Below are 14,102 nucleotides of genomic sequence, written 5' to 3'. Positions count from 1 at the left end.
TAGATTTTTCTTAGGTTTTTATGGCAGTGGTAGTTATTTTTCAGGAACCAAACCCAGTACTCCCTTGAGGATTTCTTGTAAGGGTGGTCTTGTGGTAGTGAACTCCTGCAGTTTTTGTTTGTCTGAGAAATATACTATTTGCCCCTCATTTCGGAAGGATAGCCTTGCAGGGTAGAGTATTCTTGGCTGGCAATCTTTGTCTTTTAGTATTTTGAAAATATCATCCCATTCCTTTCTAGCTTTTAGGGTTTGTGATGAAAAGTCTGATGTTAACCTGATTGGGGCTCCCTTATAGGTGATTTGACGCTTCTCTCTTGCAGCTTTTAAGATTCTCTCTTTGTCTCTGAGTTTTGCCAATTTGACTATGACATGTCTTGGAGAAGGCCTTTTTGGGTTGAATACGTTTGGAGATCGTTGAGCTTCCTGGATCTGCAGATCTGTGATTTTTCCTATACCTGGGAAGTTTTCTGCCACTATTTTGTTGAATATGTTTTCAATGGAATCTCCATTTTCCTCCCCTTCTGGAATACCCATGACTCGGATATTTGAGCGCTTGAGGTTGTCTGATATCTCTCTCAGATTTTCTTCCATGTCCTTGATTCTTTTTTCTTTCTTTTTGTCTGCTTGTGTTATTTCAAACAGCCCATCTTCAAGTTCAGAGGTTCTCTCTTCAACTTCGACAAGCCTGCTGGTTAAACTCTCCGTTGTGTTTTTTATTTCGCTGAATAACTTCTTCAGTTCAGCAAGTTCTGCTACATTTTTTTTCAGGACATTGATTTCCTTGTATATTTCCTCTTTCAGATCCTGTATACTTTTCCTCATTTCATCATGATGTCTAGCTGAGTTTTCTTGTATCTCATTCAGTTTCCTTAGAATTATCACTCGAAATTCCTTGTCAGTTATTTCAAGGGCTTCTTGTTCTATAGGATCTAGAGTATGAGATTTATTAACTTTTGGTGGTGTACTTTCTTGATTTTTTGTATTTCTGGTGTCTTTTTTTTGGTGTTTATTCATTGTGGCAGGGGGTTTCACAGTCCACCGGTTTGAGACTAATGACTAACTAGGATGTTGCTGTGGTTGCCAATTTGGTATGGCTCCCGCCGTGACTGCTCAGTTGGCCTCTAGTGTCTTGTGTGTGTGGTTGCCTCGGGTCTTGGGCTTCTCCGGGGATCCACCTTTCTGGTCAGCTTGTACTCTGCTGGGCTGGTGGATCACGTACCACAGGGTGTGTGATCTCTGTTGAGCTTTCACTTTCTGTACAGGACTTCTCCCCGTTCCGTGTGCTCTGGCCCAGGCTGTTAGATGGTGCAGTGGCGACCCCACCGGTTGTGTGGTTTCTGTTGAGTCTCCGCCTCCCTGGCCGCACGTCTCCCCCCTCTGTGCACACTGTGCTGGGCTGGGGTGTGTCTTCTGCACCCCTCGTCTATCAGCTGGGCCTTCAAGACCCTGCTCAGCACCGCCTCGCCCAGGAAGTCTACCAGGTTTCTGCTAGGCACAGACGACCGGTCTCTCTGGGTGCCTTTGTAGCACTGTGTAGATCTTTCTCGGGTCTTGTTCACCTTTGTATCCCCCCGGTATAAACCGAGTCTAGTGCCCGCCTGCAGCCTGCTCTCCGGCAGGTTCTAGCGGACCTGGGAACTCTCCTACCACACTATTCCCAACCAGAAATTCGTTAGGCTTTTTTCCAAACTGGTGGTCACAGAGATGGTATCTGCCTCCCAGTAACAGGAAGTTTACCGGGCCGGAGTCCAGGGTGTGGTGGAGTGACAGTCGGCCCGCCCGTATTTCCTAGCCCTCCCAACACTGGTCGGGACGCCCCACACCCCCAGCCCCGCCAGAGAACCGCGGAGGGAGTGGGGGAGGGAGTGGGAGAGGAGGCCGGCCCGCAGGGTCCGGAAAGCCCCGCGCCAGGCCAAGCAAATGGGCTCAGTGATGGCCGAGCAGGCGGAGCTGCCCGCACCTGGGAAAATGGAGGCAGCACTGGGGCAGTGAGTGGCCTGGTGGTGGAGGCGGGAGCGGGGTGGGCAACCACCCCCCGAACAGAGCTGTGCCAGGGATCACTCACAGTGCTGTGCCAGGTCGGGCGCTCGCTCTGTCTCTGGTTTGTTGCCTTCCATGTTCTCGGCGCTGCTCCGTGTTCTCGGCGCTGCCGCCTCGGGCTGTTCAGTCGCGGCGCCGCTCGGGCGCTCCCAGGAATCTTCTTTAATGCCGGCCTGAAACCTCGAATCCTGAATAGGGCAGCTGGCCGCCTTCAGTGCGGCCCCAGCCTCCGGGATCCTGGCTGCATCCACAGCAGCCCTGGCGCCGTGTTCCCTGTTTCAAGACTCGCTTTTGCAGCTAAGAATCAGTTCTTTTCCTGCTCCACACTTCAAAGCTGTTGCCGGTAAATGAGGCAGCCTCTCCTGCCGGGGGCAAAGTGGCGTTGAGCCCCCACGACCGGCCAGCAGCAGCAGTCCTCCCTTAAGAGATGGCCAGAGGAAGGTCCACAAGTTTCCCGGCTGCCTGAGGCCCAGTGGCCACCTTTTCCACCTCAGCTACTCCGCGCCAGCCGCCGCAGCCGCCGCCATCTTGAAACTCCCCGGAAGATAGTTTTGACTAAATATATAGTTGCAGGTTGATGGTTTATTTTTTCTAGAACTTTAATGATGTTTAATTGTCTTCAAGCTTGCATTGTTTTTGACAAGAAATATGATATCATCTTTATCTTTATTCCTCTGTGCATAACGTGTCTTATTTTTTCTGGCTGCTTTTAAAATTTTATTGCTGGTTTTGATAAATTTGATTGTGATGCACCTTGAAATCATTTTCTTATATATTTCTTGTGTTTGGGGTTCATTGAAATTCTTGGATCCATGGGTTTATAATTTTCATCAAATTTGGAAAACTTATAACTATTATTTCTTCAAAGAGTTTTTTCTGTTTTCTCTTTTCTCTCCTTCAGGGACCCCAATTACACATGTCTTGTGTTGCTGGAAGCTGTTCCACAGCTCACTGATGCTCTCTTCCTTTTTTCTATTTTCGTCTTTCTTTCCTTTCTATTTTATTGAGTCTTTTTTCTCTATGTTTTTCATTTTGGATAGTTTCTATTGCTATGTCCTAAACTTCACTAATCTTTACTTATGCCACTTCTAATCTTCTGAGAATCCATGCTGTGAAATTCTTTTTTTCTTCTCAGACATGGAAGTTTGATTTTTTATATCTTCCATGTTTCTACCCAACATTTTGTCAGCTCTGTGTCAGATTCGATTGACTAAATATTCTTCTCATTATGGCTCTTATTTTCCTGCTTGTTGGCATGCCTTGTTATCTTTGATTTGATGCCACTTTATGAATTTTACTTTATTGGGTTCTGAATATTTTTTGTATTCCTGTAAGTATTTTTAAGCTTTCTTCAGAGATGAGGTTATTTGGAAACAGTTCAGATTTTTTAGGCAGTGCTTTTATGATTTGTTAGGCAGGTCTGGTGCAGTGTTAAGTCAGAGCAAATTATTCCCTGCTACTGAGGCAAGAACTTCGTGAATACTTTTCTCAATGCCCCATGAATTATGATTTTTCCTAGCCTGGGTGATGATAACACACCATTCTAGGCTCAATGTAAATGTCAGGCACTGTTCTCTCTAATTCTATCTAATGGGTCTTTCCCCAACCTCAAGTGGTTTATTTACACACATGCTTTGATCAATTCTCTCTTCAGGGACCTCTTTCTACACACCTCTCTCCTCTCTGGTACTGTGTCCAGCTATCTCATTTCCTTGGTTCTCCCAAACTTTCATCTGTCTCCTGAACTCAGTGAGATGACCAGGTCCTGTCCACATTCCCTTTCTGCACCACAGCCTGGAAAATCTCTTAATATAGTAAGTTGTGGCAATCATAGGTTTTACATAATTTGTTTTTATCTCTCAGGGCTCACTGTCCTTCACTATCTGATTTCGAGTGACTTGAACACTGTTGTTGTATATATTTTGTCTGGTTTCTATGGCTATTTCAAGCAGGAATATAAATCTGGTCTCTCTTACTTTATTCTGCCCAGAAGTGGAAATATAATCATTTCATTTATAAATAAATAAATAATCCTAAGAATGAGAACTCCAAGAGAATTTACTGCTATGGTAAATGGTAGAACTAGAATTTATACCCTATTCTTTTGATTCTTGCTTTAAAAAGCATCATCTTATAAGTACTTGTACAGCTGGAAAAAGTAAAGGGAATTTTTTCCAGTTGATGGAGTTTGGATATGTTGTCCCCTCCAAAACTCATGTGGAAATTTGATCTCCAGTGTGGCAGTGCTGGAAATTGATTGAGTCATGAGGATGGATCCATGACTCATGAATAGATTAATGCTCTCCCTGGGGGAGGGGGGATTAATAAGTGAGTTTACACTCTATTAGTTCCTGCGAGAGCTAGGTGTTTAAAGGACCCTGGCACCTCCTCTCTCTCTATCTCTCTTGCTTCCTCTCACCATGTGATCTGCTTGTACCTGCCAGCTGCCTGCCACTTTCTGACATGATCAGAAGCAGCCTGAGGCCCATGCCAGATGCAGCTGTCCCAGAGTCATAAGCCAAATAAACCTCTGTTCTTCATAAATTACCCAGTCTCAGCTATTTCTGGTATAGCAACAAAAACAGACTAATACACCAGTCTATAGTTCTTTATAATTGTTTGTTTATGTTTAACCCTTAGATTTTTTTTTTCTTTTGAGGAATAAAGGTGACCAACTATTTGAGGATGTTTACCTACTCTCTACTTCTCTTTTGAGAGGGAATAATGTCCGCAAGCGCTCCATTCTTTGATGCCTTGAGTATGTTGTGAATTAGTATAGAATCTTTCTGTCTGTGTTTGAACCTTGGGTAAATGGTCAGCTTCTGCTTCTACCTGTTAAGCCCACTTATAGGTCATACCCTGTCTTAGTCCATTTCTTGTTACTATAATGGAATACCACAGACTGGGTAATTTAGAATGAACAGAAATTTCCCTCACAGTTCTGAAGGCTGGGAAGTCCCCAGCATTTTGCAAGGGCCTTCTTGCTACAATATAACATGGCAGAAAGACAGAGGGAGATAGCAAGAGGGGAAGAACCCATTCCCATAATAATAAACCCACTCCTGCAAAAATTGCATTAATTCATTCACCCTACTCTCACGGCCTAATCACTTCTCATTACATCCCGCCTCCCAACACTGTTGTATTGGAGATTAAGTTTCCAATACATTCTTTCAGGGGGACACATTCAAATCATAGCATACCTCTTTCTAGTTCAGGTCCTTTGCTTGTGTTTTTCTAAGGTAGAGCACTCCTCTGTCATTCTTTTTTATCAAATTCCAGCCATCGTTTTAATCCTACCCCCAGCTCTATTTCTACTAGAAAGCCTTCCTCATCTACTTAGTTTCCACCTGTATAAAATTATACTAGCTTTGCTTGGTCAAGATGCTCTTGAGGTCACTTCCAGCTCTGAAGCAAGTTTTGTGGAGCTAAGATTACTTTTTCCTTGCCCTAACTTACAGTATTTGGTATTAACTGACCCTTAATTATATTCTAAAATGGGAACACATATTCTTTCCACTCTGGGAAGCTGCTCATCATCAGTAAGTTCAAAATAAATCTTGTTGAAAGTATGGATGAATGACATTTTCCTAGTCATTCAATACATGTATTTTTTTTATTGCTTTCTAACTGGAAAACAAGTTTTTCGGGAGCAGGGCAAATGTCTTTTGCTTGTTTCATATTGCATAAAGGACCTATACTATCCTGGAGGCATTATTAAGTGTCTGTGAGAACTCTGATTCCAAGAAGCCATTAGCAGCCTGATTTTCCAGAATCATGATTTCAGGCTCAGATAGCCCCCAAGTAAATATATGTTGAATGAACAATAAGATGCCTCTGAAATAAAGAGTTTAGCAAGACATTCATGCTTGCAGAGAAACAAAGATGCAGATAGTGCAGACATGCTCAAATTTTATTGTTTGTTTGATACATATTCTGCTTTGAGGCTTATACTTAATGTGAGTCTGTTGAATGATTTACAGGTATACTCATACACTGAGATGAAGGACTTTATTATAAATCTCTCTCCTTGTGCTGTACGATACTGTGCATTCTTCAATGCTGTAAACATAAATAGAAAAGTGCTTTGTCTGTGACAAGGACAAATGTCAGTTGGCAAAACTCTTAAAGATGCAGAGTTTTGAATTTGAGTTCTGATTATTATGGTATCCTGATTCAAGAGGTAAGTATAAAAATGCTTTATATTTATAAATTACATTCCATAAATCTTTTGTAGTAAGAAAAAAACAATCAGAATTATTATATAAAAGTAATACATGTAGAAAATAGTGTTAAGCAAAAATAAGAATATAAAATTCATCCCTATCTCTAGCTAAGCACATTTTAGTGTGTATTCTCTGTCTTTTTATATACATATTTATTTCAAAAATATAATCATACTGAACATATTATTTTGTTATATGCTTTTTCATTTAGTGACATGGAAACTATTCAGCATCTATTCGTAAAGCTTCTCCACATCATTTCTTGCTGCTGCCTAGCATTTTAATGAATACATCTATTGTAATTTACTTACATGACCCTTAATTTGGGTCATTTTGGGTTGTTTCCAGTATTTTTGCTGTCGTGAAATTAGAGGAATAATTGTCCTTGCTGCTGAAGCTTTATGCACATTCTTGACTATTTCTTTAAAATAAATCCCTACGAGTGGAATTGTTGGGTCAAGAAGTGTGGGAAATTGTAAGGCTTTTGACTTGACACCAAAACTACCCCCTAAAATTAGTGTGCCAATTTAATCTTTCAACAATGCATGGAGTGCTTTAAAAATGTAATTTCATTTTGTACTTACAAACTTTGTGAAGGAAAAGTTTAATGCACACATATTAAGTGGTTGGGGAAATCAGGATACAGAAGTATCAAGGGCACACAGCATTAATACCAGAATTATAAGCCCACTGTCTATATTCTTTTTAGTCTTCGAACAGTGCCCATTGTATCTACCCAAGTGATATTTGAAAAAGCTCAGTCTGAGAGATTCTCTAAGAAAATTAAGGTTTACTAGTCAAACACATATCAAAAACACATATCAAACACATATTAAAAACAAACACATATTAAAAACAAAGTTAACCAGGCGCATAGCTTGTGATGGTAACAGGGTGGATCGAGCTTTATGCCAATCTCTGCAATTTAAGTTATTTGCCATCAGGAGGCAGCAGAAAGTCACTTTTGTTCTTTTTCCAGGAAGGAAGTATGGTTTTCCTGAAGAGATGGTCTCTATTCTACCTTGCCATTTGTTGTTGTAATCACAAATTACACCTTTGCTTTGTACCCAAAGTAACATTTATGAAATAAGGACTTCCAGTTTGATTAGTTTAAACAGTGATTTTTTTTTCTTACCTACCTTTATTTAAACAGAGATTTTTTAAAAATAAGTTTTGTATATTTCCTCATGAAATCTTAACTCTTCTTAAAACATTTTTATAAATTTTTATAATTTTTAAAATGAATTTATAGATTATATTGTATATGCTTTGAGGTAGACTTGAGGAAGATGATTTCATTTTAAAAACAACATCCTAACTCCAATATAATTTGTTGTTTCTGATCTAGTTAGTTTTATGTTCTTTAATTTTCTCGGATGCCTCTGTGAAATAAAAAAAGAAGCAGCCTGATGCAACTCATTGCTTAAGAATACCTTAATTCTTTCCAACCTGGGAGACATTTCCTTAACCTGATACCTGCCTTTCAATTTTTAAGCTTCCTTTTCCAAGGTAGATTGGTTGCAAAAATGGCACAATTGTCAATGCCCTTCTGAATCTGAGCCTTTTGCCATGTGACTTGGAGACTCCTCCCATCAAGACATGGAGTTTATATCCCCATGCCTTTAAACTGGACCATCCCTGTGACTTGCTTTGGCCAATAGAATATGGCAGAAGTGATAGGGTCATAGTTTCAAGTCTAAGCCTTAGAAGGCTTTGAATACTCTTGCTCATTCTCTTGGATCCCACAGGTCCACGTGAACAAGGCTGGACCAGCCTGCTGGCAGATGAGAGACCACATGGAGGAGAGCCATCTCCAGCAAGATCATCATAGACCAGCCAGTTCCCAGCTGATCATCCAACTAACTGCTGGCACATGAGTGCTTCCAGATGAGATCATTTTACACTGGCTCGGACCAGAACAACTCAGATGATCCACAAATCCATGAGCTACAGTTTTATTTTAAGGGAATAAGGTGAGTTGTTAAGCAGCATTATTTAAGGCAATAGATAACTGATACTTTGAATATAAAGCAATTGAGCCAATAATGATTGTGTGACAATTCTCTGCCTGGGACCCAGCATGAAATAAGTCCGTGAGAGAAAAGACCCTGTTTCTGATTTGACAGGTTTTGTGGATATAAACAAATGAAGTGGTCTTGCTGTATTTATACACATTGATGATTTACCTCCTGACACTCTTTGTGATTTCCACTTAGGAATTAGCTTAAAAATAATTCATTGGCCTGACATCCAGCCACTCCCAGTGATATGTAATGAACACATGAAACCCCTCCTAATTGCATGAATACCCAAACACTGTAACACTGGCATGTTTTCTCTTAAACCTGGTAATCATTCCCTCCTCTCTTTGTCAAAATAGTTCAGGTAGTCTACAAAACAGCTGAAGTCCTTAAAGGTCTTCTCTTCTGTGGAACATTCTTGATCATAGACCTCCAGTATACTCCAACCTCCAGTATATTCAATTTCTCTTTCTTTTCTGTTTATTGAAATATCCATTTTATAATGCTTATTTCAGTGTGACTTGAATTCAAAGATCTAAAATTCTGCCAGTATTATCTAATCTTCGAGCCTAAGAAAAAGTAAAGCAAGTTTCAGACAAAGTGTTTTAAATATTTCCTTCTAAAATATTGTTATGATTTTCTCTACTTAGGAAAAAAGGAAGCAAAAGTCATTTTAGCCATAAATAAGTTTCAGAGAGCGAGTATATTTTTTGCTTAAAATATATCATGGAATCAGAATTAACTTTGTACTGGTCTTCAAGACATGGCCAAATAATTGTTTTTTATTTCTACTATTAAACTCTATCTCTTTTTAAAAAAAAAAATGGAGTGGATCTCTACTTCTAGAGTACTAGCACTGAGAGAGAAAAGAAGAAAGACCTGGCTCACGTCAGGTGGAGAGGAGCAGACTGGTGGGGAATTTCATCAGTGTTCTAACGCTAAAGCTAGTATTCCATCCATCTTGTTAAGGGACCTAAATGCAAGCCCTTACTTCCCTATATGCAGGGCCAGCACAGCCAAGCTTTGGTCTAGAATAAAGACTTGAATATCTGCTTTACTATAAACCACTTGTATCCTGACAGGAAGAGGTCATTGTCTATATAAATTTTTATTGGCCATATTTTACCATATGACCAAGAGGAAAAATTTAGGGGATGGATATTTGATGCTGGCTTATTTAAAACTCATACCTAAATAGGTATCTTTTACTTTGTTATAGAATGTTTTATATTAATGCTCCATTTAATTGAAACATGCTGGTGAGCTAAGGAGAAATGAGGGAGGTTAAGAATCAACAAATGAGGTTAGAAGCCATTTTGCAGCAGGGAGTCCCTCAAACAAGGCATTCATTTTCAGTGGCTGGCATGGTGTTTCACCCATAGTATAAACTCAAGAAATGTTTTTCTTGCAAAACAAAAATAATGCAATTGGGTTACAGAGTTTTAAATGATAACATCAATAGAAAGAATAGAAAAAAACTGATAAACTGATTTTATCACAAAGTCATTGTGGATCAATAATATACAATAACGTGGGCACAAGAAGCAGTCAGTGACAGAAGACATTCAGTAATTCATGAGCACATTAATTTCATGAAAAATAATAATCCCACGATGTTATATGTTATCCTTTTTCTGAACCAATAACTATGGAATTAAAAAAGTGAAAATGGAATATTTTTTAAAGGTTCAATAATAAGGGTGACAAAGATATACAAAGCTGCTTTAGGATATCTTCAGTATATAGCCATGTAAGAATAAAAAAATAAAAGATTTAGCATGGAATAAATCCAGAAATTTTCCTCATTACAAACCTGTTAGTTGATGGACCATGGTTAAATATGGTATGTCAAGGAATGGTTTTCTGCTTAAGCATCTCCTTTACAAGATAGAAAACCTTATATGCTGAGTTCATTTACCTACTTCCGCTGGGTCATGAAGGAAGCGGTGTGTTTAGAGCAAGTCCCGTCACACTCCAGGAACTCCCTGACTAGTATGAGGACAATTAGATGACCCAGAGGATCTCCAAGGGCATAAATAATAGCCAATAAAACTTATTTTCTGACTCTCTCCCTACCTTGTCTCTTTCAGCAATCAAAGTAATATTGCAAAGAGATATATGTTCAAGTTCTCAAAATATTCCCTTCCTGAAATACTTCTTACTTTGAACAAAGTTTCTCATCGTACCAAGAATGCCAGTTCCTTTAGAGAGCCTTTCGTCCTCTCTTTCTCTCTCTCTTTCTCCCTCTCTCTCTCACACACACAAACACACAAACAGAGCAAATATCAGATTCTCATAAACTCTGAAACCAAGAATGGAGATCTTGAAATTCAAAAATAAAACATTATTTTAAAAGTCTTTGCTAATTTATTCTAAAATAACACAAAATGGAGATTCTAGGTCATGGAAACCTCTACCTGAGTCTTTATTCGTGTGTGTATTTTTCTAGTTATGTTTTTATGTTCATATGGGTTTGCATATGTGTTTCTCTCTCTTTGGTTGCTTCATGCAAAGCTCCGCTCCACAACGCATCTATTTCTCTTTCTCCTTAATTCTTTCTCATTCCTGTAAATGTGGACAATAGAGAATGAAAGTTCATAAATATTTTGTTTGTTCTATTTATTGAATTTTTTATGTTCTCTATTCTTTTTATACAACTTGGAAGAGCAAGTCTAAGAGAAAGAGTAAGTCCTTTTTTCTTGAAAAATAAAAGTCCAACTAAATTGCCTATTTTCTATTGACCTTCAATTGTTTCTACCGTCTTTGCACCATTTATCCTAAGAAGGAACAAATTCTCGCCTTCAACCTTAACTTATTTCTATAAAGTCAGAGTTTTCATTTTCAGAAAAATAGGGGGAGGGCTTCCAATTTTTCTTTGCAGTCAGAATTTTGGTTATCACTGCTTCTGGACTTCAACTCTTGACTTTTCTTTTTTAAAAGGTGAGAATTGATGTTCCTGCTTTTCTGTACTTCTGTGCATACATCTTTTATACCCCTGGCCTCAATTCCATTCTACCCTTGCCGCACTTCACCTCACCTTTTTAAATGAAGGATTATGCTTAGGAGAAATTCTTTTCTCCCTTTTGACATTCTCATTCAACCAAACAATTTTCTTGCTTCAGAACCTTAACAACTTTCTAATTTAGGCAGAAGACAGAAGATTCTGAAGTTACAGCATCTTGAGGTTAGAAGGGAGTAGTCAATGTATCTAATTTGACTTAGTTGACTTACAGTAGTAGTCTCTTTGGCTTAAAGGATGATACAAGAAATAGCCTCATTAATCTTTCAACTCTGCAAATATTAATAAAGCCAGGCACTGGGAGACACCAGGGACTTGAAAATGAGTAATGTGTGGTGCTTGCCTTCAGTAAGCTCATAGTCTAGTGGATAGAAAAGATAAGTAAGTAAACAATTACCAAATACGGAAATGAAATAAATTCATGAGAGGAAGGTACTATGGAAGCATGTAACACAGGCTGTGAGGCTTTCTTGAGAAGGGGATGCCTGACCTGGGCCCCAAAGAATGAAGCATCAGAAATCCTCAAACTTTACAGAGTATCTTTGTGAGAGCATGATGTTCAAAATGCAGTTGCAGTGGGAGAAGTTGCTATAGGAATAACTGTAAAAATGTCACCTTTATACTCAAGATAGCACAGCACGATGTCTGTGTGGTTTATTGGCAATGGCAGGCTTATTACTTTTAATGCTGTAATTTTCACAGGGTCACCGTTCTACTTTCCCTGTTATATGTGTTACATAAAACTGTACTTCTTTCTTTTTATTGGAATAAGCAAAAATGCCAGTAGAGGAAGCTGCTTTTCAGTAATAGCGTATTTTCCATGAGGAAAATTAAACCCTCGCACACTCACTTCACTAGGCTCCTCTCTCTTCTTCATGATTACAGCTCCCACATCAGCTCCTTCTCCCCTTCTCCCCAGTGGTCCCTTCCTGTTGCCCTAGTGACCCTGTCAGGACTAGGATGACCTATCCTCTGCTCTTGTTAAAGTTGTTACAACTCAACGTATAGATTAATAATTTTCTAATTATCTTTCGCTAATGGATATTTCAGCCAAAGTAAATCTGTCCTCATTTAAGGCCATAATAAGTGCCTGGAAAGCCAGGCTGCTTCTCATGTCATTGTAGTCGGAGAGCAGGGACTACCTGGGCTCTGTTTAAACATATTCTCTATCTGGAATGTTATAGACAGTGAACCATTTCAAGGGCTGGGAAAAAGAGGAGTCCAGGAGGCAGCAGGAAGATGAGTCATGTGAACAAGAGTTGAGTGGAATATTGACTAGAAAATTGAGCCCCACTGACAACGCTGCTGTGTTTGCTCAGTCTGTTTAGGAACAAAGCGATCACCCGAGTTGGGAGATGAGAAGCAGGCACTAGAGGTGTTCGCCAACAGGAAGGGAGGACACTGGCTCCCTGGGACACCTCAGATGCCTGTGCTGGCTGCAAAAGCCAACTTGCTCTCAACAGTGCCAGTTTTGCATCCTCCTTACTGGCAGGGCCATGCCTTGGCCCCCATTCAAGCATAATGAGAAGGTTTCTATAATTATCACCTCAGCCTTGGCATTTGCACACATCTGCATTATCACACACAGATCTTCTCAGTTCCCCCAAGTAAGTTCCAAAACAAGAGAGCCCCTGTGCTTGATGATAACTCTGCCCTCAGACCTTGCCCAGCCCCCACCATGACCAAAGTTTGGTGCTGACCCAGACCTGACATGTTTGTTTTCTTATGTTTTTCAGGGTTTAATTTTAAAATAAAAAAAAAACAATAGTGAGCTTGTCTGATATTCTAGACTACAGAGCCAAGCAGGCCTGAAGGTCAGATGCTGGCTGAGCCATTCCCTGGAACTCATTGTGGCCGGTGCCCTTCTGTGTCAGCTGAGATGAAACAAGAACACAAACACTAAAGCCGTGTGTGTTCCCAGAGGCTCCGGTCTGGATGTGCATCTTTCTGGGCCCAGGGGGAGGGGCTGTGAAGGAAGAGAAGAACATTTCACTGCCAGTTTTGGTTATCAGTAAAACGATTCTCAAACCTCAATGTCTTTTATCCCACTGTGGAGCATGGGGGCCAGACCAGAAGAGTCTCCGAATTTTCAGACTTTGAAAGGGCCACAGATGTTTGCTAGTCCAATCTCCAACTCAGAGCAGTTGCCCTCTTGAAAATATCCTGAAGCTGTCATACAGTCTCCTTGGATGCTTCCAGGAACTGGCTGCTCATTCCTTGGCAAGGCAGCTTGATTTGTATCTGAATATTCTTGGATGTTCTTGTTCTCTTTGCTCTGCAATGGGAAGAGAAAATTGTACTGTTTCCTTTGCTTTAAACCTTTTAAGCGGACTCCCACGGCCCTAAGGATCAAGCCCATGTTCACAACAACTCTGCATGTTCAGCTCTCCTTCCACCTTTCAGCCTCATCCCTTGATGCATTTCTCTCACCCAACCAGAAGAGAGAGAAATTCTAGACACTGCGGCCTTCTTTCATCTCCTATAGGAACCCTCTTTCTCTCACCTCCTGTAAATTCCTCTTCCTGGAACATTTCTGCCCAGGTTCTCCTCTCTTTCTCCTGCAATCTCTACTCATTTGGGGTTTTTTTTTCCTGGAAGGCCTCCCTGACCTCGAACCTAGATTGACTTCCCTTGCTATGAGCATTTACAGCACTACTTCATGCTTAACACAGTGCTTGGCACGTAGTAGAGGCTTCATAAGATTAGTTGAATGAATAAATAAGTACATGAATCCAATCTGCCTGTAACTTCCACCTTCTTGTCTTCATTCTACCCTCTCCCATGTGAGAACCCTTG

This window comes from Cynocephalus volans, chromosome X (assembly GCF_027409185.1).
Source record: "Cynocephalus volans isolate mCynVol1 chromosome X, mCynVol1.pri, whole genome shotgun sequence".
In the NCBI taxonomy this organism is placed as follows: Eukaryota; Metazoa; Chordata; class Mammalia; order Dermoptera; family Cynocephalidae; genus Cynocephalus; species Cynocephalus volans.
This window is presented reverse-complemented; position numbering follows the sequence as displayed.